Below are 26,027 nucleotides of genomic sequence, written 5' to 3'. Positions count from 1 at the left end.
ATAATGTTCTTATTTTAAGATCTGTTTTGTCTGATATGAGTATTGCAACTCTAGCTTTCTTTTGGTTCCATTTGTATGGAATGTTTTTTTCCATCCTCTCACTGTAAATTTTTATGTGTCCCTAGAAGTGAAGTGGGTCTCTTGAAGACACATATATATGGGTCTTGTTTTGTATCCATTCAGCCAGTCTGTCTTTGGTTGGGGAATTTAGTCCATTTATGTTTAAGGTAATTATTGATATGTATGTTCTTATTGCCATTATATTAACTGTTTTGGATTTGTTTTTTTGCTCTTTTTTCTTCCTTTTCTTTGTTCTCTCTTTTTGGTTGATGACTACTTTAGTGTTTTGAGTTGATTTTCTTATTTGTTGTTATCATTGTATTTTTGGTTTGAGTTACCCTGAAGTTTGATATAGGCTTTTTTTTATTGTTTTTAGTGTTGGTCTCTTAATTGCAAGTGCCTCCATTCCGCATTTTACCCCTCTTCTCATGGTTCTGATTTGGTAGCATTTGCGTGGAGATTTCTAATTTACTGTATATATGCTTTAGTGGTGAGCTTGTGATTTGTGGTATTTTTGTTTCCTGTTGTGGCCTTTCTTTCGCCTAAAGAAGTTCCTTTAGTGTTTGTTGTAAAGCTGGTTTAGCATTGCTGAAATCTCTTAGCTTTGTGATCAGTAAGGCTTTTGGTTTCTCCTTCAAATCTGAATGAGAGCCTTGCTGGGTAAGTGATCTTGGTTAGAGGTTTTTCCTTTCATCACGTTAAGTATATCTGCACTCCCTTCTGGCCTGCAGAGTTCTGAGGAAAAATCTGCTGATAATCTTATTGGGTTCCCTTGTATGTTATTTGTTTCTTTTCCGCAGCTGCTTCAATATTTCTCTTTGTCTTTAATTTTGGTCAGTTTGATTAATATGTGTCTCGTGGTGTTCCTTCTTGGGTTATTTTATATGGTGACTCGTGCTTCCTGGATTTGAGTGAGTAGTTCCTTTCACATGTTAGGGAAGTTTTCAGCTATTATCTCTTCAAATATTTTTTCTGTCCTTTCTCTCTTCTCTTTTTGCACCTTGTAACAGATGTTTGCATTTCATGTCCAAGTTCTCTTGACTGTCTTCATTTATTCATCTTTTTTCTTTTCTGTTCCACATAAGTGATTTCCACTAGTTGTCCTCCACTAGCTTACTCATTTTTCTGCCTCCTGTATTTACTGTTGGTTGCTTCTAATGAATTTTTATTTTAGTTATTGTATTTTGCATCTCTGCTTGCCAAAGTTTGTGTTTCTTTGCTCAGGGTTTCCTGTAAATTATCAGTCTTTGCCTCTAGTTTATTTCCAATGTCTTGCATCATCTTCAGCATCATCAGTCTAAAGACTTTTTCTGGGAGGCTGATATCTCCAGATCACTTAGCTGTTTTTCTGGTGTTTTTTCTTGTTCCCTTGTCTGAGGTTATAGTTCTCTGTTTTTTTTTCATTTTTATAGGCTTTTGGTGTGGTGTCCTTTTTGCAGACAGTAGATTGTAACCTCTCTTATTTCTGATGTCTGCCCTGCCTTGTGTCTGAATTTGGTACAGGGGCTTGCTGTAGGCTTCCTGATGAGAGGGACTGGTACCTTCCCACTGGTAGGTGAGGCTGATTCTTATCCTCTGGTGGGTGGAGCATTGTCTCTGGGTGATTTTAGAGGCAGCTGTGTGCCTGGGCTTGTTTAGGAAGCCTTTTACTGATGGGTGGGGCTGTGATCTCACCTGGATTATTGTTTGGCCAGGGGCTTCAGTGCTGATGGGTGGGGCCAGATTTTCCAAATGGCCACTTCTAGAGGAACACACACTGAAGAATATTCCTCAGAGCATTGCCTTCAATGTCCTTCCTCCACAATGAGCCATAGTCACCTCCTATTTTCCCAGGAGAACCTCCAAGAACTGCTGTCAGGTCCAACACAGATTCCTGTGGAGCCTCTGCTTTACCTGGGACCAAGTGCACATGAAAGCCTGTATGTACCTTTCAAGAATGGGGTCTCCATTTCCCCCAGTTCCATGGAGCTCCTATGCACAAGCCCCACTGGCCTTCATGCCAGATGTTCTGGGGGCTCTTTCTCCAATACCAGATCCCCAGGCATGGGGACCTGATGTGGGGCTCAGAACTCTCAGTCCTGTAGGTGAGTCTCTGTGATAGTTACTTTCCAGTCTGTGGGCTTCCCACCTGGAGTGTATGGGTTGCTTTTATCAAGTAATTGTCCTTCCTACCTCTTGATGTGGCCTCCTCTTGTCTTATGAAGTAGGATATCTTTTTGAAAGTTTCCATCCATTTGGTTGAAGGTTGTTCAGCCTGTTTTGAAATTCTTTATAATTGTATCTTTGAATTTGTGTTTTATAAATATGTGTGTTTGTAAAAATAGCATGTGCAGAGGACAGGATCTCACAGGATGGATTCTTTTGCCACTTTATACCCTGGGTTGGGTCTGGGGCTTGGGCTTGGGGGAAGATAGACTCACAGTGCAAGGTACTTGTAGGGTCTGTGCTCAGCCTGAAGTTATCCCATGACCAAGCATGTATGACCTTAAACAGATATTCTCTAATCTCTATATATGCATATTTTCATATTTATCTACTTATTAAAGATAAATAAAAGGCATCATAATATGTTGAGAGAAAAACAGTGGAAAATGAAAAAGACTTTTCCTGATTTTTGAACAGAAGCCTCTGATTTTCATTTTAAAATAAATCTTGCAAATTATTTAGAAAAACCTGCCTGTTCAAATACTCTTATTATGTGAATTCTTTTATGTTGAAGCAATTAATTAATTAACATTTAAACTGTGATTTTGAAAATTTTTACTATGATCTTAGCAGAGACACTCAGTCTTGGTTCAGAGACTTAGAAATAGATTTTCAAAAATTTTTTGTGTGTGTTCATGGAATTCATTTGTCTAAACTTTTCCGTGTTTCTAGATGATACCATTTAAGTGGTATGTATATTATATTTATTTTCAGTAATTTTTCCTCTAGGTATTATTACATATTTGTATTCCCATTTCTTCTGTGTTTCATATGCACAGTCACATACAATGTACTCTCTTTCATTTGTGGCTGGGAGACTTCTTTCTATTTGCCTGAAAGAAAAGGTGCTCTAAAATCTTAGAGGATGTCAGATGACTATCTGGGTACCTCTCTTAGTGGTAGAGTTGCCCCTCTATTGTTTGTCTCCATAAGTAAGGATGACAAAACTGCTTCATTTATCTTAATATGTTCTTGATCCTGCATTTGCTATTTATTAACTCCTTAAATATTAGTTAGAGTTGTCCTAGCACATCCTTTAGACTTTGAAAGTCTAGACTGAGGATCTTGAAGTGGCTTGTTAAAGACTGTTAAACCAGTATTTTCACCACTTAAGTAGGATTGGATAAGCATCAAGAAACATGGTTTATGGAGCAATCTTCTACTCTGTGGGAGATGGAAGAAGATGCTGAGATGACTGCTATCTGGTCATCCAGCTACTTAACTTCACTGCAGTAAGGGTTTGATTTGGATTTAGTACCAGAGCACTCGCCAGGAAAATGAAAAGTTGGCACTCTGATATGATTAAGACCTTTCATTATCTTCACAGGGAAGCAGACCTGTATGTTATGGAAAAATACCAATTTTTTGAATACGTTTTGTTCTAAGACTTGACTGATTTTAAAATTTGAGAGGTCAGGATACAAGACACTATTCAGAACATGGGGGATAAAAGACAGACTTCCTGTCATTTAAGAGTTTACAACCTAGTGAACCAAGATTTATAATGCAAGGTGCTCTCTATACAAATTTTTAAAGATATCCATTCTGTTAGAAGATGAAGGACATGAAATAGAAAATGAATTATTGAAATATTCTGCTTGATTGCCTCCTGCTCCCCCACATCCCCTGGCATTGGAAAGGAAGAAGAACCTCCTTGATTCTCCTCCCACTTACTCCTCTGCTAATAGTGGCTATGGTCGCCTTTGCCTCTAGCAGTTTTAGGGTTATCTTTATACAGTGTAGAAAAATGTCAGAAGAGGACTTCACAGAGACAGAGAGGGTACACAGCCAGTGATCACAGTTGTAAAATCAAACTGTGTTTATGTTTATTTTTTAAACAAAGTCCTCTGTTTAAAATATTACTGTTATACTGATATTATGCATGTCAATAATAAAATAATAAAGGAGTGATGTACTTTTGAGGCTTAGGGACTGGTCCTTTTTTGGAATTAAAAAAGAGATGTCTTTATTTTATCCTGAAAATTTACTTTGTATTTTAAATGTTTAACTCCTAGATGGAACATCAGTAACTTTTAATTTTATTTTACTTCTTATCCCTCATGATGCTTAGTATATTGCCTATATATAGCAGTCACTTGGTCTGTTAATCTCTGTGGTTTCACAAACCACCCTAAACTCAGTAGCATAAAGCAACAACCATTTTATCATGCTCACATATTCTGTGGCTAGGAATTTGGATAGATCATAGTGGGGATAGCTCTCCTTCCTGTATGTTGTCAGGGACTCCACTGGGAACACACCAATGGCTGACTGCATGGCTGGGAGCTGAAATCATCAGAGGTTACTGCACTCACTTTCTGGCATCTGCGATGGGATGACTCAAGGTATGGGCATAGGTATAACTGCAGACCTGAACTCTTCTTGATTTCTCTTGTGCCTTTGGCCTCTCAAAGCATGGCAACTGTGAGAGGAAGAGTCCCGAGAGTGAATATTCAAGTAACCAAGGTGGGAACTTGGTCATTTGTCTGACTTCCCTTCAGAAGACATGAAGACATGTAGTGTCACTGATAGTGGATTTTTTTTGGTTAAAAATGAGTCATTAACAACAACTCAGATTCAAAGAGAAGGGAATCAGACCCCCTCCTTCATGGGGGAATATCAGGGTCACATTGCAGAAGAGCATGAGGAATGGAAGATTTTGTTGTGATCGTTTTTATGAAAAACAATCTGTTGTAATGTGCAATGAAATTAATTGAATTCTCAAGCAAAGACAGTAAAAAGTTCCAAGCTTTCATTATGCCTTCCTGTAATAGGAACATATCATTTTTTGGACTTGTTTATACTTATCTATCTTTGCTTGATGGTTGTGATGGTTAATTTGATGTGTCAGCTTGTCTGGGTCATTGGTACCCAGATATGTGGTCAAATATTATTTTGAATGTTACTGTGAGAGTGTTTTTGGATGAAACCAACATTTAAACTGGTGGACTTTGAGTAAAGCAGATTGCCCTTCATAATGTGGTGGCCCTCGTCCAATCAGTTGAGTAAAACAAGACTGTCCTCTTCCAAGCAAGAGGAACCTCTGCATTGCAGGGCCTTTAAACTTTAACTGCAGCATCAGCTTTTCCTGGATCTCTAGCCTGACAGTGTACTCTGCAGATTTTATACTTTTCAGCCTTATAATCACATAGGCCAATTCCTTTATACACACACACACTCACACCACACACACATATATATACACATACATACATATATATTATACACACACACGTACATATATATACTTTTTTCCTATGGGTTGTTTCTCTGGAGAACCCAGACTAAATCAGTGGTGTTCTCTGGGCTATAAAAATAGATTTGCAGCTAGAATAGATTGGGCAGGATTTCCCTGATGTTTCTGCCTCATAACTCTAAATTTTCCCAGGATAATAATTCTTCTAATACCATTCCAAAATTGGGGTAGTAATTTATTTCCAAATTAAAAATAAACTTAACTGAGTCATTTTCTGTTTCAGAAATCAGGAATATGATGTTGTACCTCTGGATAATATTGGCAGTATTTCCTAGCTGGTTGACTTGTAATAGGCCGTGATTAAAAAGTAACCTTTAATATTGCTCTCCTCTGAAGAGCAAGTCAATCAGATATTCCTGGGCAGCTCCCATGCTCTTCAATCAGAAGATGACTATTAAGTATTTGAGGGCTGACTTTAGTATCAACTGATTAATCATGACACATGCATTTGAAACAGAGCAGAGGATTTTCATTTCTGGGGCCCAAACGGGGTATAAACTCTGAGAGTACCAACCAGCATTCTTATATGTCTTCTGGCTTCTTGTCCAGCTTTTCTTTAATTTGCATGCTTCTGGTGTCATTAACAGATTTTTAAAAACTAACAAGTACACAGGGAGTCATTTTCAAATTTGTATTTACTGTTCTTATTAGTCTCTGATCCCTATTGTACTTTTATTTCATTTTAATCTGTGAAGATATATTCTTTAAAAAACTTGTAGTCAACAGACTTTCAGCAACTGTCCCACTCATGCTACTGTCAGTAACAAGTCAAGGGCTTTTTCAGCTGAGCTGTAGCAAGGCCTGGAGTTCCTGCTCTATGTGCTGCTCTCGGGATCCACAACTAGTTGATGAGAATTGGTACAGGGGGTAGAATCTGTGCACCACCTCTGCTTTTGTGGTCATTGCCTTCAACACTCTGAACAGCCATCTTTATTAGATTTTTGGACTATGGAACAAATAGACATTAGTTATTTTAGTTTTGTTGATAGTGATATGCTTGTTCGTCTGAGAATAAAAATATTTAAAACATTGCTTAAATCACGTTGGAGAAAATAATTTACTATATATAAGCAACAGACTTCTATCAGAGCTTTAAAGATACCCATGAAGATGATGGACTTTGGCACCTGCTAAGTATTTTTTGGCTAATTGGCTTATGCGATCTTTGAATTTATAATAGTACCTTTTTCCCATTTCTTAATTGAGAAGTAATGTGAGTATGTGTTGGCAGAACTATGGGCAAAAAAGACTTTCCAAAAATACAACTGCTCTATAATAACTCAAGGAAATTTTGATACCCGCTATTCTCTGTTGCTGGAAATAACACATGCGAGGAGGCATGCAAACTGTCAAGTATTTAAGCTCGTGTGTAGCAGTTTATGCGTCATAATTTTTATTATATTCTCTGCGCTTCAATCTTTGAGATATTCAGAAAGGGTTTTGAAGTTTTCTGTAGATGGAAACAAATTATAACCCATTAAGCACAAAAACAAATTAAATAGAAAAATTAAAGTCCTGTGGTAGATCCAGACCTTTCTGTGCAGTTTTGCAGGTTGTTTGTATCCCTGTTAAAAATGAAGATTTTAGTGGGAGCAGTAGTGTATTATCCTGAAATGTTTCCCACTATTCTTTGATGTAATTCTCTTTATATATTTTAGGAATGTTGCAAACAACTGCAGAAGTTTTTACACACAGCCTTCCATCTGCCAACAGCTCAAGCTGGCAGGAGTAGGCAGTTTTTCAGGGGTGTGAACAGAATTGATTTATACACACCGCTGGATCTGTTCCAGTGCATTTTCTCAGCCAGGACCAAACGTAGTATTGCAAATGAGCGGTAAGGTAGGCTTTTATCTGATGTTTACTAGGCTATACACTCCAAGTACTCTCAAAAGCACAGTTTAAGAGTAGCTATCACATTAATCATTTCATGGCAAAAGGGGAAAAAAATGACTGTCACATTATAAAGGATTGAGTAACGGTTAGCAACAACTTAGGTTCATAGATCCTGCTGAAGATGAAAAACAATGGATGCAATTAAAGCCACACATTCCAGAGCAGATTCAGAATTTAGGGAAATGAAGAGGAGAGCAGAGCGGAGCATAGAAGAGGATGACTGCAAATAAAACCCACTCTCTTTTGCCAGCATCTAAATCTTACACATGGATTTCTAAAGATAAACAAAACCTAAGAAAACAAAGCTTATATTACCTGTAAGAACACTCTAGTTTCTGCAGTGTTGTGATGTAGTCAAGTAGTCTGTTTATCTGTTTGACCCAATAGGGAATACCTAGCAATAAGTTTTCTTGCTTAATTTTCCAAGTACAAGAGGTTAAATTTTAAACTGAGCTAATACTGTTAGGGTCACTGAAAATACTTTGAAGTCATTTTTTCATAAATTTAATGTCTTGTTTTTAATAGTTGAAAAGGATAACATGTCTTTTAGATGTGTCTAGTTTCTTACAGGGAATTTATTCAGCCATGTGAAATGATTCTGACTGGATAATTTTCCACTAATCATTGAGTGCACATTGCATTGTGTGGCTCATTTTTGGTAAGAAACCTGAAAGCACATTTAATTCTTTTGATAGGAAAACTGAAAGCTTATACAAGTTCTCATAGTTGGATTTTATTCTCAGAAAAAAAAATCTCTAATCAACTTGTCAATATTACTTCATTCCTGTTCTGTAAGCATTGACAGTTTTCTTGATGACTCCTTAAAAAATATGAATTACAATTGTCAAAAAGAAAGTTTTGAACAATGTCTCTATGAAATACTGCAGTAGATTTATAATAACATTTTTGAACATTATTAAACCTGAGTTGGAATATATTTTAAATTTTATTTATTGATGTTGAATCCAGTTAAACAATTGAATGGTATAATTTTCTGTAAAAGCATCATAACACCTGTGAACTGAAAAACAGGTTCTTGCTGACTCAGGGAAAGAGAAAAACTGGAGATCTACTTTGGGCAGCCATCTGGGATCAGAATCAAAGGAGTCAAGACCAGGGCTGAAGTCAAGTTAGAGTGGTTATTCCTGAGTCAGAGTATGTGGAACAAATGAAATATCTGGACCCAAAGTCAGAACCTGAAGCCTAGGCTACAGCTAGGAGGTTAGTGAGCTGATGGCAGATGAAGCAAGGAAGACAAGTGTAAGCTTGAGAAGCAAAGGTTGGAACCCTAGTACTTGATTCCTGTAGCTAATGAATGAGATTGCCTACTCTCAAGGGCAAAGCCCAGGACATATGTGCTCTCCTGTCCCTAGTCAAGGGCCTGCCTGCCTGGCTGCTGCTGCTCCAAGCTTCAGGCCAGCTCTCTGCTCCAGCTGGGGAATACCCCACCCTCTTCCTCTCCTTGCCATCTCCTTTCCTGCTGGGACTGCTGCTCTTCCCAGTTCTTTTTCACTCTATTTTTTAATCACCTCTGTATCTTTGATATTTTCTATAAATCTCATTTTCTCTGTGTTCAATTTGGACAGACCTAGATGTTTCTTCCTCCGTGTTCTATCAATGCAGTATTGTTGTATGTATCATTTCACATGATAATTGTTTATGAATCTGTTTTCCCTTTTAATCACTGTGTCCTAAGAAAGCAAAGATTTTGTTTCATGTAAACTCAAATCACTGGTGACTGGCACATAGTAAAGATTCATTTACAGATTAGCAAATGGAATCATGTTATGGTCCATTAACTTTCCTCCACTTTGCGAAGCAAATTGCAGATTATTTATAGGAGTTTAAAACTAAAAAGAAAAATAAGAAAATTCTTACCTTGATATAATATTCCTAATCTGCACTTTAAAAAATAAGAAAACCTTAAAAGTCTTAAAAGATGTTAACTTTATACAAGAAAAACAAAGTAAAATGATAATCTACCAGTTGAACATTTTTTTCACATTAGTTTCCAGAACTTGGACATGTGTATCCATGTTTTACATAGCTGTATTTGTTGTTAAACTCTGTAATTTTCACTTAACAGCATATCATAACTATTCTTCCAGGTATTAATATCATCTAAAAATTAAGTGCAATGGTTTCATGTTGTTACATATATTTTTCTAACTTTGAGAAAATGGAAATGGTGAAAACCTCACCCGTTGTTCACCAATACTGAAGTTTTTTTTCTTTTAAATGTTTTTATTTTTGCCAAATCACCTTATATGAAACAAAACTCACCATAGGAGAATTCATTTCAGTGATGGGTAACTGTTACCTGTTAACTTAAATATTGTTTTAAATTCTTTGGCCAGAGATTTAGATTTGAGAGTGCTGAGATGATGCTAAATATAAGCAGAATGTTTTTGACCGGAGGGCTATAATCTGTGGATTAAAAAGTTTAAATATCTTATAAATGTCTTGCCAAAACTAAAAGCCTCATATAAAGAGAAATGAATGTACTTGTTCTGAATGTACTTGTTCTCTATGTATTCAACTTCTTTATCTGACCTTGCTCCTTCAAAGATGCACTTGTTACAGAATGTCAGTCACTAATGAGGCCTAAAGTAATTGAGGCTGATTGAGCTGGCAAGATGCTGCCTAATTAGAATGATAAATGGAACTGGCTGATCAAGAATGGAGGAGTGAATGGCACAGAGGGCATTAAACAAGGTCATTCTGTCAAAGAGGACCACTCATCCTACCCCCTCCTCCTTGAGCCAAATAATGACCGTCCTTCATGCCATGTGAACTGAACACTAAACGATGTATGAAGATCATTGCATGTAGAATTTAGGCTAGGTGTGGGGAGCGTTTAGTGATTCCCTGGGTAAGTCATCGAGTATAAACATGAAAACCAATACTTTGAATTCTCTATTGAGAGTGTAGATTTAAAGTGCATTCATTTTCATTTTCTATACACATAAATCTAGGGCACCTCGAAATTTGTCCCATGATTTCTATCATATTAAACTTTCTACACCATATGAGAAATAAATCAAGCGACCTCGTGTGTTTGAAGGATGCACATAAAATTTAATCGTAGTGTTTTAGAACTGAATCCCATGTAACTAATCTTTTTATTTCTTAAATGTTTCTATTAGAATCATTTGTGTTAAGTTGCCCATCGTGGCTCAGCGGAAAGGAATCTGACTAGTATCCATGAGGATGTAGGTTCAATCCTTGGCCTTGCTCAATGGGTTAAGAATCCAGTGTTTCCGTGAGCTGTGGTGAAGGTCATAGACGCAGCTCAGATCTGGCATTGCTGTGGCACAGGACAGTGGCTACAGCTCTGATTTGACCCCTAGCATGGGAACCTCCATATGCCATGGGTGTGGCCTTAAGAAAGACAAAAAAAAATCATTTCCTTTTATTATTTTAGTATCTTTTCTTTTCAAATAATGTGTCAATTTTTCTTTAAACTGAGGCGGATGTAGATGTATAAATATAGATTTATAAATGTTTCAATGAAAATGTAATTTCACTCACCTTATTTAGCAATGCCTATACCCTTGCTATTATCTGAGAGTGAATATTCTGAAAGTGGCACCTATTTCTGTTAAACCGTATTTAAGACATTTTTGGTAGAAATCTCTCTAAAATGTAATATCATCAGAGTACCCATCCCCAAATTTCCTGGGATATAACCCTTGATGGCATATGACAGTCTTCTAGGATGGTTGATACTTGTTACTCTAGGCGTTATTTTAAAGTTTGTCTGTCTGAGGATACATGCTCCAGCTTCTCAGAACACCTAATTGATGCTTAATGTAAGAAAATTTTTGACCTCAGATCTTTAGATAGACACTGGCAAAAAAACAAAAACAAAAACCCTGAAATAAAAGAAAGATTTAGCCTACTCACAAAAAAGTAGTAAATCGTCAGAATTTTTGAAAAAATAATTAATAGAATGTTAAATCGATATAATTAATATTAAAATAATTCAGTAAATGGCATTTAGAAATAGTAATTACCCCGTGCCACTACAGTCTCATTTATTAGTTCTTCTGTCATTTCTTCCTTTGGTGAAGTAGAAGAATGTTTTTCTGATCCAGCTTAGGGGTTTTTACTCTATCTCTACCTTTCTACCTCTGTAGTCTTCCCTAAGGATTCGGTTACAGGTATAATCTTTCAAGACCCATAGGTAAGTACATTATCTCTCTGGCAGTCATAGCTGTTTGCTTGATTCCCTGAGTTACTCTAAAACTCACTGGCTTTAGAAGGAAATGGTTAAGTTATAAGCTCTGTGCTCAATGGGGCCTGGCTTCCAATATTTTTCCTACCATTTACTAGTTAGGTGGTTTTGGATGAGTTTCCTAACCTCCATAAAATGGGCATAATGATGTTCACTTCCCTGGCTTGTTTTGAAGATTAAAGGAGATAATGTATCTAAAAAGCCTAGCGTCATGTCTGGTACATGGAAAGTACTCAGTAAGTGGTTGATAATGATACTGCTTACGTACTTAGTAGTGGCATCTAGGAAATGAATATAACTTTTCTTTCTGTCTGGCCATTCCTTAATCCTTCCAGTGCTTCCATTCCCTCACCCAATAATGAATGGCCATCTTTCTTCCCTCTACAGCACTTTTTTTTTTTTTTCTCCTGGAAAATGGTCACTTCTAGTCTCTGTCCTTTGGCCACTTTCCCTTCTCCATCATTCTGTAGCCCCCTACCACCGTACTCCACCCGGCTGTCACATTGCCCCGCCTTGCCCTGTTGAATGTCCTCTGTCACGTTGCCAATTATTTTCCCACTGACACAAAGCATGACTAAAACTATCACTCATCTCTTTCAGCTCACTTATATCCATTTTATAAATCTATTAGACAGCCTTTGCTTTATGAAACAATACATTGAATGGGAGCTTTTCTTGATGACTCAGGGTCATGTCCATAGACACCAATGATTGTTCTGTCCTATACAGTTATGGAAACCATCAAAGTATATAGGATGCTTCCTTATGCTAAATGGATTTCTTTCAAAGTTTGTAGTGAAGAAAAATCTGGCCTCTCCAGACAGAGGTGGACATTCATATGTCCTGCTGTCTTAAAATGAAACATATCTGCATTGCCCATGTTTATGCAGACATTCTTTCTTTTACTTTGTATTTCAGTGGTTTTCTTTTTTGTTTGCATGTGGGTTTTTTGTTTGTTTGTTTCTCATTACTCAGAAGAGTAGGGAAAGAGCTTATAGTTTGGTGTTGCTAGCTAGGATGTTTGTATTCAGAAGGTAATGTCTCCTGAATGTGATGATCTCCAATCTTACATCCAACTGCAAAATTACAATTCTAACACCTAATCGACTTTTTGTTCAATAGTTATATTTTATATGTGATTTTATTGTCAGCTCCTCCAAACCTGTTTTGGAATTAGGTGGGACAAATATATGTATATATTTTGAAATCGTATTAGTTTCCTAAGGTTGTGATAACAAATTACAAGAAACTGGATGGCTAGTAATAACAGAAATATATTCTGTCAAGGCTGTGGAAACTAGAACTCTGAAATTAAGATGTTGGCAGGGCTGTGCATTCACTGCAGGCTTTACGAGTGTCCCTTCTCATCTCCTCCTGCCTTCTGGTGATTTCCAGTAGTCCTCAGCACTCCCTGGTTTGGAGAGAAATTGCTCCAGCTTTTGTTCCATCATCACATGGTGTTCCTGCATGTCTTTCTGTTTTCTTCTAGAGATGCTAGTCATTCAGTTAGGACCTATTCTAATTGAATGTGGTTGCTTTCCAACTTAATTGCATCTATAAAGACCCTATTGCCATATAAAACCATGTTTAAGATTCTAGCTAGACATGAATTTTAGGGGACACTCTTCAACCCAGTACAAACATCACATTCTTTGATTTTCTGTTTGGTTATGTTTCAGTCATCACCACATGCTATTATCTCTTTGTGGTAATTCTTTCAGCTATACTCCCTTATATGCCCCAATTCCATGTCTTTAGAAAAATGATAAATTAGGGCAAAACAAATTAAATTATCTAAGTCAGTTCATCTGTTAACAGAATCTGAAAAAGAATGGATATATATGTATATAACTGATTCACCTTTGTACAGCAGAAATTATCACAACATTTTAAATCAATTTTTTTTTTTGTCTTTTTGCTATTTCTTTGGGCTGCTCCCGCAGCATATGGAGGTTCCCAGGCTAGGGGTCGAATCGGAGCTGTAGCCACCAGCCTACGCCAGAGCCACAGCAACGTGGGATCCGAGCCGCATCTGCAACCTACACCACAGCTCACGGCAACGCCGGATCGTTAACCCACTGAGCAGGGGCAGGGACCGAACCCGCAACCTCACGGTTCCTAGTCAGATTCGTTAACCACTGCGCCACGACGGGAACTCCTTTTTTTTTTTTTTTTTTTTTTTTTTTTTTTTTGTATTTCAATTAAACTTTGAAAAATGAAAAATTTTTAACATTTTTAATCTCATTAACATATTTTTTTAAAGACCACTATAAGGCAAATAGCCCATGTCTGCATTGCAGTATTTGTTGGTCAGGATAATGGCAGAAGATTTCAGATGACAGCTAAAATCTACAAGCTGTCAAGTATTGGTTTTTAATAGGCAACATCCAATAAGAAAGGGATAAAACTTAAAGGAAAGTAAGAATAGCCCTTAATACCTATTAAACATATATACTTGTAAGCAGTATGCTCAGAAATATAGTTTAGTATAAGGTTTCACTATTAATTCTTCCTTCTGAATTTTCTATTGCAAGGAGGGAAAACTTGTCTACTCATTTGCTCTAACCTCAGTGATACCCCATGATCAGGCTCTTCTTTATCCTTCATTCTCTGCATATCTTTCCAAGTCTGTTTCATACTAAGAAATATTTTGTTCCATGCTTTCCATTCTCTTGTTGATTCTTTGGGTCAGGCCCTTGTCACTTGTCATCTGCACTATAGTGGGAAAAAGGAAGTTAGTCTCCCTGGTTCTACATCCTATCTTTGTGATTCCTTCCAATACCTCTGAGAAGATGTTCTTCATAAAATAAAATACTGTTTATAATGCTTTTCTCATTCCTTTCCATAGACTAGAAGATAAAGTTGATACATGTTAACAGGGCATGGAAGAGGTTCAGAGGTCTGGTTGCTCCCCCTCCCCTGCCCACTGCCACCTTCAAGCCTCATTTCCCAGGGCTCCTCACATGTAACCTGAGCAGTAAAACAGTTGGATTATACAGTTTATTGTCTCTATGATGACTTCTATATCTGTTTCCCAAGCAGAATCAAATACTCTTCTGCTCACATAGCATCTTTTTTTTAAACTTATTATTTTATTTTTTATTTTCTTGTCTTTTTAGGGCTGCACCCATGGCATATGGAGGTTCCCAGGCTAAGGGTTGAATTGGAGCTGGAGCCACTGGCCTATGCTACAGCCACAGCAACATCAGATCCGAGCCATTTCTGTGACCTACACCACAGCTCCTGGCAGTACTGGATCTTTAACCCAGTGAGCAAGGCCAGGGATTGAACCTACGTCCTCATGGATATTAGTCAGATTCGTTTTTGCTGAGTCACGACGGGAACTCCATATAGCATCTTAAAGTGTATACCACTAATACATTGACTACATGTCATTTCGTACTATCGTGTGTGTATTTTCTTTACAGATAGAATAAGCATAATAATGAAATAAGATGGGCTTTGCGGGCTACATATGTGGCAAATCAAAACAGTTCTTTTAGTTTCCAGTCATGTCTTAAGCAGGAGGGTAGGAAGAGGAGGGAATGAAGGAAGAGAGTAACCCCTGGGACAGCGTCAAGAAAAGTCGCAGAGAATTGGATTTGCTGTTGGGGGAGACTGAGGATGGCTGACAGGTATAGAATTAGCAGAGACTAAATAAGCATAATTAAAGAAACATCCGGCATACCTTTTATTCAGATATTTTAGTGTGTGTGTGTGTGTGTATGGATACAAGAGTGAATACAACAAACTATGTTGTTGCCTTCATGGAGGTTTTACTTTGTTTTTGTGTAATTATCTGTTATTTCCATTTGATATTTTCACTATCTCCATTTCCTAGCACAGTGTCTATACAAGGTAGATTAATAGGTATTTACTCATTTAACTAAATAAAATACAAAATCCAGATTTGAATTTTATGTGGAACTGTGATACATATGTAATGCACAACAAAAAATGCCAGACAGTCAGGATGGTCATTTTTCTAATCCAGTTGTTTATGGGGTGACTATTCCTTAAGCACTTCTCTCTTTTGAAATTTTGTGTGCTGTCAGATTTAAAATACTGGTGAAGCAGTCCAAGGGAGTCAGTCAGTATATACAGGTAACAATGGATATCAGCATATTCTGCATCTATACCATCTATTACATGTTCCCTTTTTTAAACTAATAAAACTTTGGCAGAGGGGGACACAAGGTGAACAGAATTTACACCTAATCTCCTAGGATATAATAATCTAAGTGAATTTAAAAATGCAAAAATTTCCAGTGTAACATTTAGCCAAATAATGATAGAAATACAAATATTATTCTGTAAGTCTTCAATATTTGTCAAAATCATCATCTTTACCAACAACTAAATTTGTTGAACAGCCACTCTGTGTGCCTTATGTACTTACTAATGGTTTATTATTTGACTAAAAACAGAAGCCTGTTTCTTACCCAGATAAAGCTCATGATGTAACAGAGGAGATGAGAAGTCCACCTGACTGGTGTCAGCAGCCACACTGGCATATGCAAAACAGAAATGTGTGACCCCCTGCTCAAGTTGGGACACATTCTTATCAGGTGATACGTCAGCTAATTAGTTGTGCTTTTGTTTATGACACATGTTCTTAACCTAATGATTTATTTACTTGGGTGTGGTCAGTTTTTAAGTTTTTGTTATGAATGAAATCAAGGTTACCACCTGTCACCACATGACCTTCCTACACTGGCTCTATTAACTTCTGGTAGTTAGCTGGTGAACATTTCACAGGAAAGGAAGGAGGACATGCCCTTGTATATAAACATTCTCATCCCTGAAGCCCACAGAACAACTGAATACTTTGTTAAAAATGAACCAGGAAAATGATTTTTATCTGTTAAAGTGGAAAAAGGGTCATTTTGTGATATTTAACCAGATGCAACTTAGTGACTTTATTAAAAGAAAATTCCAGCATTAAGAGAAGAAAGATGCTTTTTCTTGGTATATTGTTAAAAATCAAGGAGAACATTTCCTGGCCAGTGAAAGCAGATATGAACAAAACATTTGGAAATGTTTTAAGATTGTACCCTGGGGACAAGGTTAACTAACCAGTGTTTTTTTTTCCATATCATCTGCCTGTGACTCTTTCTCAAGTTGGTTTCTCTGGGCAGGTTATTACTTCAGGTTGATGCTTCATTTACAATTTGTGCCATCCTGGGACCAGTGTAATCACAGTGCAGCATAGTGGGTAGTCTCAGAACCACATTTTGCTATGTCTGTCAGTCCGTATGTGACCATTTTGAGCTTGTGCATAACCTCAACCTTTGTGATTCTATTAGATAAATGTTCCTGCTTCTGCTAAATAAATATAGCGCCAGCACTGTTTCTTTCCAGTTGCAACTGGTAGGAAAACAAAAGAGTAGAAATAAAAGACAGGAAAACAAAAAGGGGCTAAATGACACAATCTAGTTCCAGCAACAATAATAAAAAAAATATCATTTTTTTCATAGAATTTTATTTGGAAAGTGCACCTGGGGAACCAGAAGGATTAGGCCAACCTTGCCAGTCACTGCAGGGTGCAGCTAAAGGCAGGCTTATTGAAGTTTCAGTTCAAAAATGATAAGATTTAATAAATCTCTGTGGGTAGATTTATCTCTTAATTGCAGATCATATTTAGAGGATTGGACTAATTAAGCTTGATTTGTATATGCTTTAGGCTTAATTGAAAGTCATTTTTTCCTTTTATTTCAAAGTGATTCTTTGTTAATGTGGAAAGAGGTAACTTTGGTATAAGTTAAATTCTAAAACATGACTATGTTTATCTTCTTTACATTTGAATTGCATGCTGCTCTGCTGTTATAAAATATAGTCACTGTTCTAAACAGAGAAAAGATACTGATTTCTTTGATTTGTGATATAAAATATGATATTTGGAGATAAATCTTCAAGAGAATCAAAGAACATATTTATGCCAGAGTTATATTTTAATAAAGGAAACACAGGGATAACAATAAAATAATTTCTTCTGTACACCATCTTTTGTTTAACAAGGCCACTTTTGATAGCTGATTAATTGTTTAAAAAAATGCTAAGACTAAGTGCTTATCTCATTGCAATAAAAATTATAATTCTTTGAAGTATTTAAATTAGCATAGATACAAATATGACTGTTATATGTTCCTTTATTAGTCCATTATTATTTAAATTCCACATTAATATTCATACATTCTGGAATTTTGTCTTTGGATTTCCATAATGTTTCTCCTGTTTTTCATTAGGGTCTTTCAGTACATATGCTGCTTATTGCTAATGTGGTATATTTTAATGTCTTTCAATTTATGGATAAATCCATAGTCATGAAAGTACATTGCCATAGTGATTTATGTAATCCAGCAAACTTTCTCATGTTTCAGATTGTTTTTAAAATTGTGGAGCAGAGTCCAAGGAGAGGAGGAGAGTTTTGGTATTTTCTCTGTGTCACTCTTTTCCTGGAATTAATTTTCAAATTTCCTTCCCAAGGCTAAACTTAAGAATGAACAGATCTTATATCCATTGGAAACCATCAGGAAGTCTCTATAATCTCAGAATAATGGTATTCAACCCCCATTCTTTATTTATATGCTGTGTGAATCTCTGTCACTAGATTTTCCTTAGGTAAAAGTTAGTAAAAATAAAATTGATCAATGCAATCCCACTCAAAATCTCAGCAAGTTATTTTGTATATATTGACAAACATAATCTAAAGTTTATATGGACAGTTTAAAGGCCCATAATAGTCAACACAGTATTAAAGGAGTGGAACAAAAGGAACTGTCATCACCTAACTTAAAGATCTACTATAAAGCTACAGTAATTAAAACATTGTGGTAATGGTAAAAGAATAGACAATTTGATCAATAGAACAGAATAGGAAGCTTCAGCTAGTGGTGTCTGTACAACTGGATATCCACATACCAAAAAATTAATCTAGAAACAGATCTTACACCCTTCACAAAAACTAATTTAAAATAAATAATAGACCAAAATATGAAACGTGAATCTATAAAATTCCTAGAAAATAACAAAAGAAAACCTGTATGTCCTTGAGTATGAGGGTAAACTTTTAGATACAATACCACATGCACAATCCATAAAATAAATAATTGATAAGCTAAAGTTTTTAAAATTCATAGTTAATGCTCTGTGAGGGACAATGCTAAGGAAAATAAGGCAAATCAGAGACAGAGAGAAAATATTTGTAGGACACATTTGATAAGGGACTATTATCCAAAATGTATAAAGAACTCTTAAAACTCAACAATAAGAAAACAGCACAATTAAAAAAAAGCCAGACTTTAACAAGTATCTCACCAAAGAAGATAAACAGATGGCAAATGAGTATATGAAAAGATGCCCCATATCATATGTCATCAAGAAAATGAAAATTAAAACAGGAAAAAAAGTACTACTACACACTTGCAAGAATGGCCCAAATACAGAACCCTAGCAACACCAAATGCTGATGAGAATGTAGAGCAATAAGAACTCTCATTCATTGCCAGTAGGAATGCAAAATATTCCAGCAAATTAGAAGACAGATTGACACTTTCTTACAAAACTAAAAATACTCTTAACATATAATTCAATGGTCAGGCTCTTGGTATTCTCTTAAAGAAGTTCATTTTCTTCAATTTCTATCTACATTAAAAACCTGCACATAAATATTTACAGAAGCTTTATTCATAACTTCCCAAACCTATAATAACCAAGATTATCTTTCAGTAGGTGAATAGATACATGAACTGTGCTACACCCAAGCAATGGAATATTACATAGCCTTAAAAAGAAATGAACTATCAAGATGTGAAAAAAACATGGAGAAAGTTTAAATGTATATTACTAAGTGAAAGAAGCCCATCTGTAAAGGCTGCATACTGTTTGATTCCAGCTTATATGACATTCTGGAAAAGGCAAAACTAAAATGACAGTAAAAAGATGAGGGGTTACCAACGAGTGGAAAGGGAAGGAGGTATGAGTAGGCAGAGCATAGAGAATTGTTAGGGTGGTGACACTACTCAGTACGATTCTGCACCAGTGAACACTCGTCATAGTACATTTGTTGGAGTCCATAGAATGCACAGTACTAAGGGTTAATATAGTTGCCCAGTGTATGTAGCCTGAAATGGATAGTGCATGCTTTGCAATAAAATGCAGTATTAAGTTTGACAGACTACTTCATCATATTGAAAACTGACCGAGATAGTCTGGTACTTACATAGTTTACAAGGTATATGAATTCCAATATGTGATTTTTAGGGTCAGAAGAGTCAGGGACTGGAACTTATCAATTTGCTATGCTCTTAATAACTGTATGAGAGTATCATAAGGTTTTAATCTAATTCATGATAAGTTATATACATACATATATACATACGTAATTGTTGGTATATATATGTATCTGTATATATAGAGAGAAGAAGAGTGAGGGAGTGACAAAGCATGTGAGTCTAGGAACAAAGAAGATATGAGAATCATTTTCAGGAGAAATCAAGCTAAATCACTAAAGCATTATATTGTATAGATCCTAGTGAATGAATAATCACATCAAAACATATTAATAGATAATTGTTAAATGAATATGGATTTATATTATTTACTTAAAATTCTTCCATCAGCTACTTTAGGTGGTAAAATATAGTTACCAAGAAATTTCTCTGTCATTTTTTTCCTCATTCAATCATTCACTTAATGAATAAGTATGCAATATCCCAATTCTGATAAATATTTTTTTAAAAAGATGCAAATTTTGATAATATACCAAGGATGGGGTGGGAAGGTCAGATATTTTTCTTAAGAAGGTAACTTTGGGGTTGCTGAGTTCTGAATCATAAAAGCTGTTAATGGCAAAGTCATGGGTGAGTAGGGAAAGCACATTCTGTTATTGGTATGCACAAGGCCTTGAAGCGAATGAAAATGGCAGAGAAGGCCTATGCATCTGAACTGAAGGCCGCTACCTTGCAAGGTGAGGATGGGGAGTTAGGGCACAAATCATGTAGTGATATATATATATATATACTTTGTTACCATTGTTAGTTTTTGTCTAAGAGAAATGTAATTCTTTGGAGGGTGTCACAAGGGGGATAAATAGCATTTGCATTTTGCAAAGATTAGTCTTTGGGGATAATAGATAGTAAGAAGAATGTGTAAATTTAATGTTCAGGTTGGTAGAATAAAATATTTTTATTTTTCCTGAAACACACAAAGAAAAAAATGTGTGTGTGTATAATTATCAAATAGTAGGAATTCCCGTCGTGGCTCAGCAGAAATGAATCTGACTGGCGTCCATTAGAATGCAGGTTCGATCCTTGGCCTCACTCAGTGAGTTAAGGATCTGGAGTTGCTGTGAGCTGTAGTGTAGGCGGCATACATGGCTTGGATCTGGCGTTGCTGTGGCTGTGGTGCAGCCAGGTGGCTTCAGCTCCGATTTGACCCCTAGCCTGGGAACCTCCATATGCTGCATGTGTGGCCCTAAAAAAAGACACACAAAAAATAATTATCAAATAATAAAGATGACAGCAAATTATGAATAACAACTGCCAAATAATAATCAAATATAGTCCAATACAAAGAGCATGTTGAGAGCTAACACAAACCTCAAAATTGTATGTTGAAAACTATACATCTTTAAAAGTAAGTACCATATCTCTGAAAGGCTGATCCAGTGTTTTCTTTTTTTTTTTTTTTTTTAATTTTCCCACTGTACAGCAAGGGGTCAGGTTATCCTTACATGTATACATTGCAATTACAGTTTTTCCCCCACCCTTTCTTCTGTTGCAACATGAGTATCTAGACAAAGTTCTCAATGCTCTTCAGCAGGATCTCCTTGTAAATCTATTCTAAGTTGTGTCTGATAAGCCCAAGCTCCTGATCCCTCCCTCCCCCTCCCATCAGGCAGCCACAAGTCTCTTCTCCAAGTCCATGATTTTCTTTTCTGAGGAGATGTTCATTTGTGCTGGATATTAGATTCCAGTTATAAGTGATATCATATGGTATTTGTCTTTGTCTTTCTGGCTCATTTCACTCAGGATGAGATTCTCTAGTTCCATCCATGTTGCTGCAAATGGCATTATGTCATCCTTTTTTATGGCTGAGTAGTATTCCATTGTGTATATACCACCTCTTCCAAATCCAATCATGTGTCGATGGGCATTTGGATTGTTTCCATGTCCTGGCTATTGTGAATAGTGCTGCGATGAACATGCGGGTGCATGTGTCTCTTTTAAGTAGAGCTTTGTCCGGATAGATGCCCAAGAGTGGGATTGCAGGGTCATATGGAAGTTCTATGTATTTCTAAGGTATCTCCAAACTGTTCTCCATAGTGGCTGTACCAGTTGACATTCCCACCAGCAGTGCAGGAGGGTTCCCTTTTCTCCACAGCCCCTCCAGCACTTGTTATTTGTGGATTTATTAATGATGGCCATTCTGACTGGTGTGAGGTGGTATCTCATGGTAGTTTTGATTTGCATTTCTCTTATAATCATCAATGTTGAGCATTTTTTCATGTGTTTGTTGGCCATCTGTATATCTTCCTTGGAGAAACGTCTATTCAGGTCTTTTGCCCATTTTTTCCATTGATTGATTGGTTTTTTTGCTGTTGAGTTGTATAAGTTGCTTATATATTCTAGAGATTAAGCCCTTGTCAGTTGCATCATTTGAAACTATTTTCTCCCATTCTGTAAGTTGTCTTTTTGTTTTCTTTTGGGTTTCCTTTGCTGTGCAAAAGCTTTTCAGTTTGATGAGGTCCCATGGGTTTATTTTTGCTCTAATTTCTATTGCTTTGGGAGACTGACCTGAGAAAATATTCATGATGTTGATGTCAGAGAGTGTTTTGCCTATGTTTTCTTCTAGGAGTTTGATGGTGTCCTGTCGTATATTTAAGTCTTTCAGCCATTTGGAGTTTATTTTTGTGCATGGTGTGAGGGTGTGTTCTAATTTCATTGCTTTACATGCAGCTGTCCAGGTTTCCCAGCAATGCTTGCTGAATAGACTTTCTTTTTCCCATTTGATGTTCCTGGCTCCCTTGTCAAAGAGTAATTGACCATAGGTGTCAGGGTTTATTTCCGGATTCTCTATTCTGTTCCATTGGTCTGTCTGTCTGTTTTGGTACCAGTACCACACTGTTTTGATGACTGTGGCTTTGTAGTATTTCTTGAAGTCTGGGAGAGTTATGCCTCCTGCTTGGTTTTTGTTTCTCAGGATTGCTTTGGCGATTCTGGGTCTTTTGTGGTTCCATATAAATGTTTGGATTGTTTGTTCTAGTTCTGTGAACAATGTCATGGGTAATTTGATAGGGATTGCATTGAATCTGTAGATTGCTTTGGGTAGGATGGCCATTGATATTTTTTTATTACACTTCATCTGCTTAATGTGTCTAGATAAAGAGTAACATACTCAATTTGCTGGCTGAAATATCAATATTGGCTTCCATAATTTAACAAAATATGTTGTTTTCATTATAGTAAATATTTCATATACAGATAAATTATATTTTTGTATTTTCCTTTTTGAATTTTTTATAATCCTTTTAAGTATTGTGTGTGAAACTAACTAGAGAAAGCCTCAAAAATAAGAAAATGCTAGTGTTCTTAAAGCAATTAGTAGTTGAAAGAATATTTCAGAACAGGACAGAAATAAAATAGTCAGGAAATCGTTTAGACAGTGGAGTTCCTTTGCAGTTATTATATTTTTTGGAGAATAGCCAATTATAATAATTTTAAAGATGTAACCTACAGTCTTTAAGTAAAATGAAAAGCTTAATAGGCCATATGGACATTTTACGTTTTGGCAAATTTAATTCCACTATCTTTAAATAAATGTCTTCTTCAATTATAATCATATTGAATACTGAACGTACATTTTGATCTTTAAAGAAATTAATGACAGACCTCCAGTACCATCAGCTTACATTTAAGTCAGATAAGCTTTAGGGTAAAATATGCTGAGGCAGAGTAAATAGATTTTAACTGAAACAGGTAAAGCTGTGGAAAAGATAAGTTGAAACCACTCTGTACCTAACCTTTCTATCATAGTTAACGATTATTTAGCATTTGAAAAGAAACACACATATACACAAGTTCCTTGCACCAAAAAAATCTAGGGGAAGGAAAGTTTATTACTGAATTGGCTTTCCTATAAAGTGTCATCCACCAGACTTACTATGTAACCAAAAAAAAAAAAAAAAAAAAAAATTCACTTAACTGATTGAAATAGTGTACCCAAGTAATTCAGGCTGTTTGGCATTTCATTTTTCTATGCAAATTGAAATGCTCAATTCATCCACTTGGGAAAATCACAAGCCAAGTTATATTGGAGTCAGAGATTTGTATAGATACTTTATTATTTTCTTATTTATAAGAATGTGTACTATTAATAATCCATCATAAAGTGCAGAGAAATATAGATAAAATTAATGGCTCTTAATCTGTAACCAGGAAATACATTATAAATTCTCATAGATTTCTATTTTTTCTTTTTTTTCTTTTTAGGGCCACACCCATGGTGTATGGAAATTCTTAGGCTAGGAGTCGAATCAGCGCTGTAGCCCCCGGCCTATGCCACAGACACAGCAACACCAGATTCGAGCCTGGTCTGCCACCTACACCACAACTCACTGTAGTGCTGGATCCCTTAACCCATGAGCCATGATGGGAAATCCTTTTTTAATTTTTTTTTAATTCTCATATATTTCATCTATGAATTTGTGAAATTCCATTGTTATATTGAATTCAAGTCTTTAATTGTGCACTGTGATATTTGAATCACTTTATATTGCATTGAATTACTTATTTAGACCCTCATATAGGTAGTGGTTATCAGCCCTAGTTGGTAAATTTACATGAGGTGATGTTCATAATACAGTTCTCTTTGGGTTCTGGTAATTGGTATCCCAAGCATTTAATCACCACAATTTTTATTCGAAATATTATATATGTAAAATAAAACACATATAGAAAAAGAATTATACAATATGTTCTTCCCCATATATTTCGCCTTTTTACATTACACTCTTCTCATTCATAGGATTGTGTGAGTATTCATTCAAATCTCAAAACATTATTACTATTCACACAAGTGCTATTTGCTTTAGTGTCTGTTGTCCCAAAATTGCTCATGTTCTGTTTTGCTGTTTTCATTTCAGGTATGCTTAATGGTGCCATTATCTAAAGGTTAGAATTTGTTATTTAATTTAAACAATTTTTTACATGTAGTTGATACTTCTATAGGTATTGATAAGGTATTAATACTGGAATTGAATCATAATGTGGCATATAAAATAAAATGAAAATATTTCCAGTTCTCAATTTCTCACCTACATCTAATCCCAGTCTCTGGCTGAAACCTTTGTTCCTGTCATTTTAGAAACTGCCACTCTTTTTTGAAACTCAGTTTTAAGTATTAGTTCTATGACTAACATCTAAACAATAACCCGCCTACTCTGGCTGTTAGAATACTACTGCAGTTGCTAACTTGAAGGCATCCTCGAACTTTTCCACCATCTATAAATCTCCTTATTCCACGATTAATTTTTTCACTTGCCTAGACGCTCCAGTGGCCTCCAAACTTTATCTTCTTCTAATCATTCTAGTTTATGATATATTTTATATACTGAATAGAAAGTTCCCTCTAAGAAATGTGAAGTACATTCTGTCATTTCCATGTTTAAAAGCATTTAATATCTTTCTGACTTGAAATAAAATTCAAACTTATTTCACTGTTTATAAACTGATGTATGGTTTAGTCATCATCTTATCTCTACCCTTTGTACCTTTCTAATTTCTAGCTCAAATTACTCCAACCATAATGATCTTCTAAATATTTCTTGAATAATCCAAACTCACTGTATACTAGCTATTTTCTCAGTTAGGAATGTCCTGTCCTTTTGAATATTGCATGATTGCCTTTTCCATTTTGTTTAGATCTCAGGTTAAAATTCATGTAATGTAGAGTAGCCATTCAGTCCCTTGCCATCTCATTACATTTTTTTTCTTTTTTCAGCTTATTCAGGTATAATTTACAAATAAAATTATACTATATTTAAACTGTACAGTGTGATGGTTTTATATACATATATTGTGAAAGGATTCTGCCTTCTAGTGTACCTATCAGTCACTTAACATATATATCTTTTCTTTCTTGCTTGCTTTTTTTCTTTCTTTCTGAGAACACTTAAGTTCTAATGTTTTAGAAAATTTCAATTATACAATATAGTATTATCAACTAGAGCAACTATGTTATATATTAGCTCCTCAGAGTTCAATCATTTTATAACTGAAAATTTCACTTTTTTACCAGCCTTTTCCCATTTTTCTCATCTCCCAATCCCTGGCGATGACCACTTTGCTGTTTTCTGTAAGTTTGACTCTCTTAGAT

General features: G+C 35.8%; 1 long non-coding RNA gene across 3 annotated transcripts in view; it reads left to right on the top strand.

Annotated features, from left to right (window-relative positions):
• The window catches only part of LOC110256965, a 97,875-nt gene that overhangs the window by 11,145 nt on the left and 60,703 nt on the right, over positions 1 to 26,027 (top strand). For 2 of the 3 annotated variants that reach the window (XR_002339059.1, XR_002339058.1), the window contains exon 2: positions 4,507 to 4,610. The exons of the other annotated variant lie outside the window; for it this stretch is intronic. This is a non-coding gene — a long non-coding RNA (uncharacterized LOC110256965). The remainder of the gene's footprint in view (positions 1 to 4,506; positions 4,611 to 26,027) is intronic. 3 annotated transcript variants of the gene reach the window in all.

Source organism: Sus scrofa, chromosome 1 (genome assembly GCF_000003025.6).
Source record: "Sus scrofa isolate TJ Tabasco breed Duroc chromosome 1, Sscrofa11.1, whole genome shotgun sequence".
NCBI lineage: Eukaryota > Metazoa > Chordata > Mammalia > Artiodactyla > Suidae > Sus > Sus scrofa.
The sequence above is the reverse complement of the archived record's forward strand: the minus strand, read 5'-3'. Positions and strand labels throughout refer to the sequence as shown.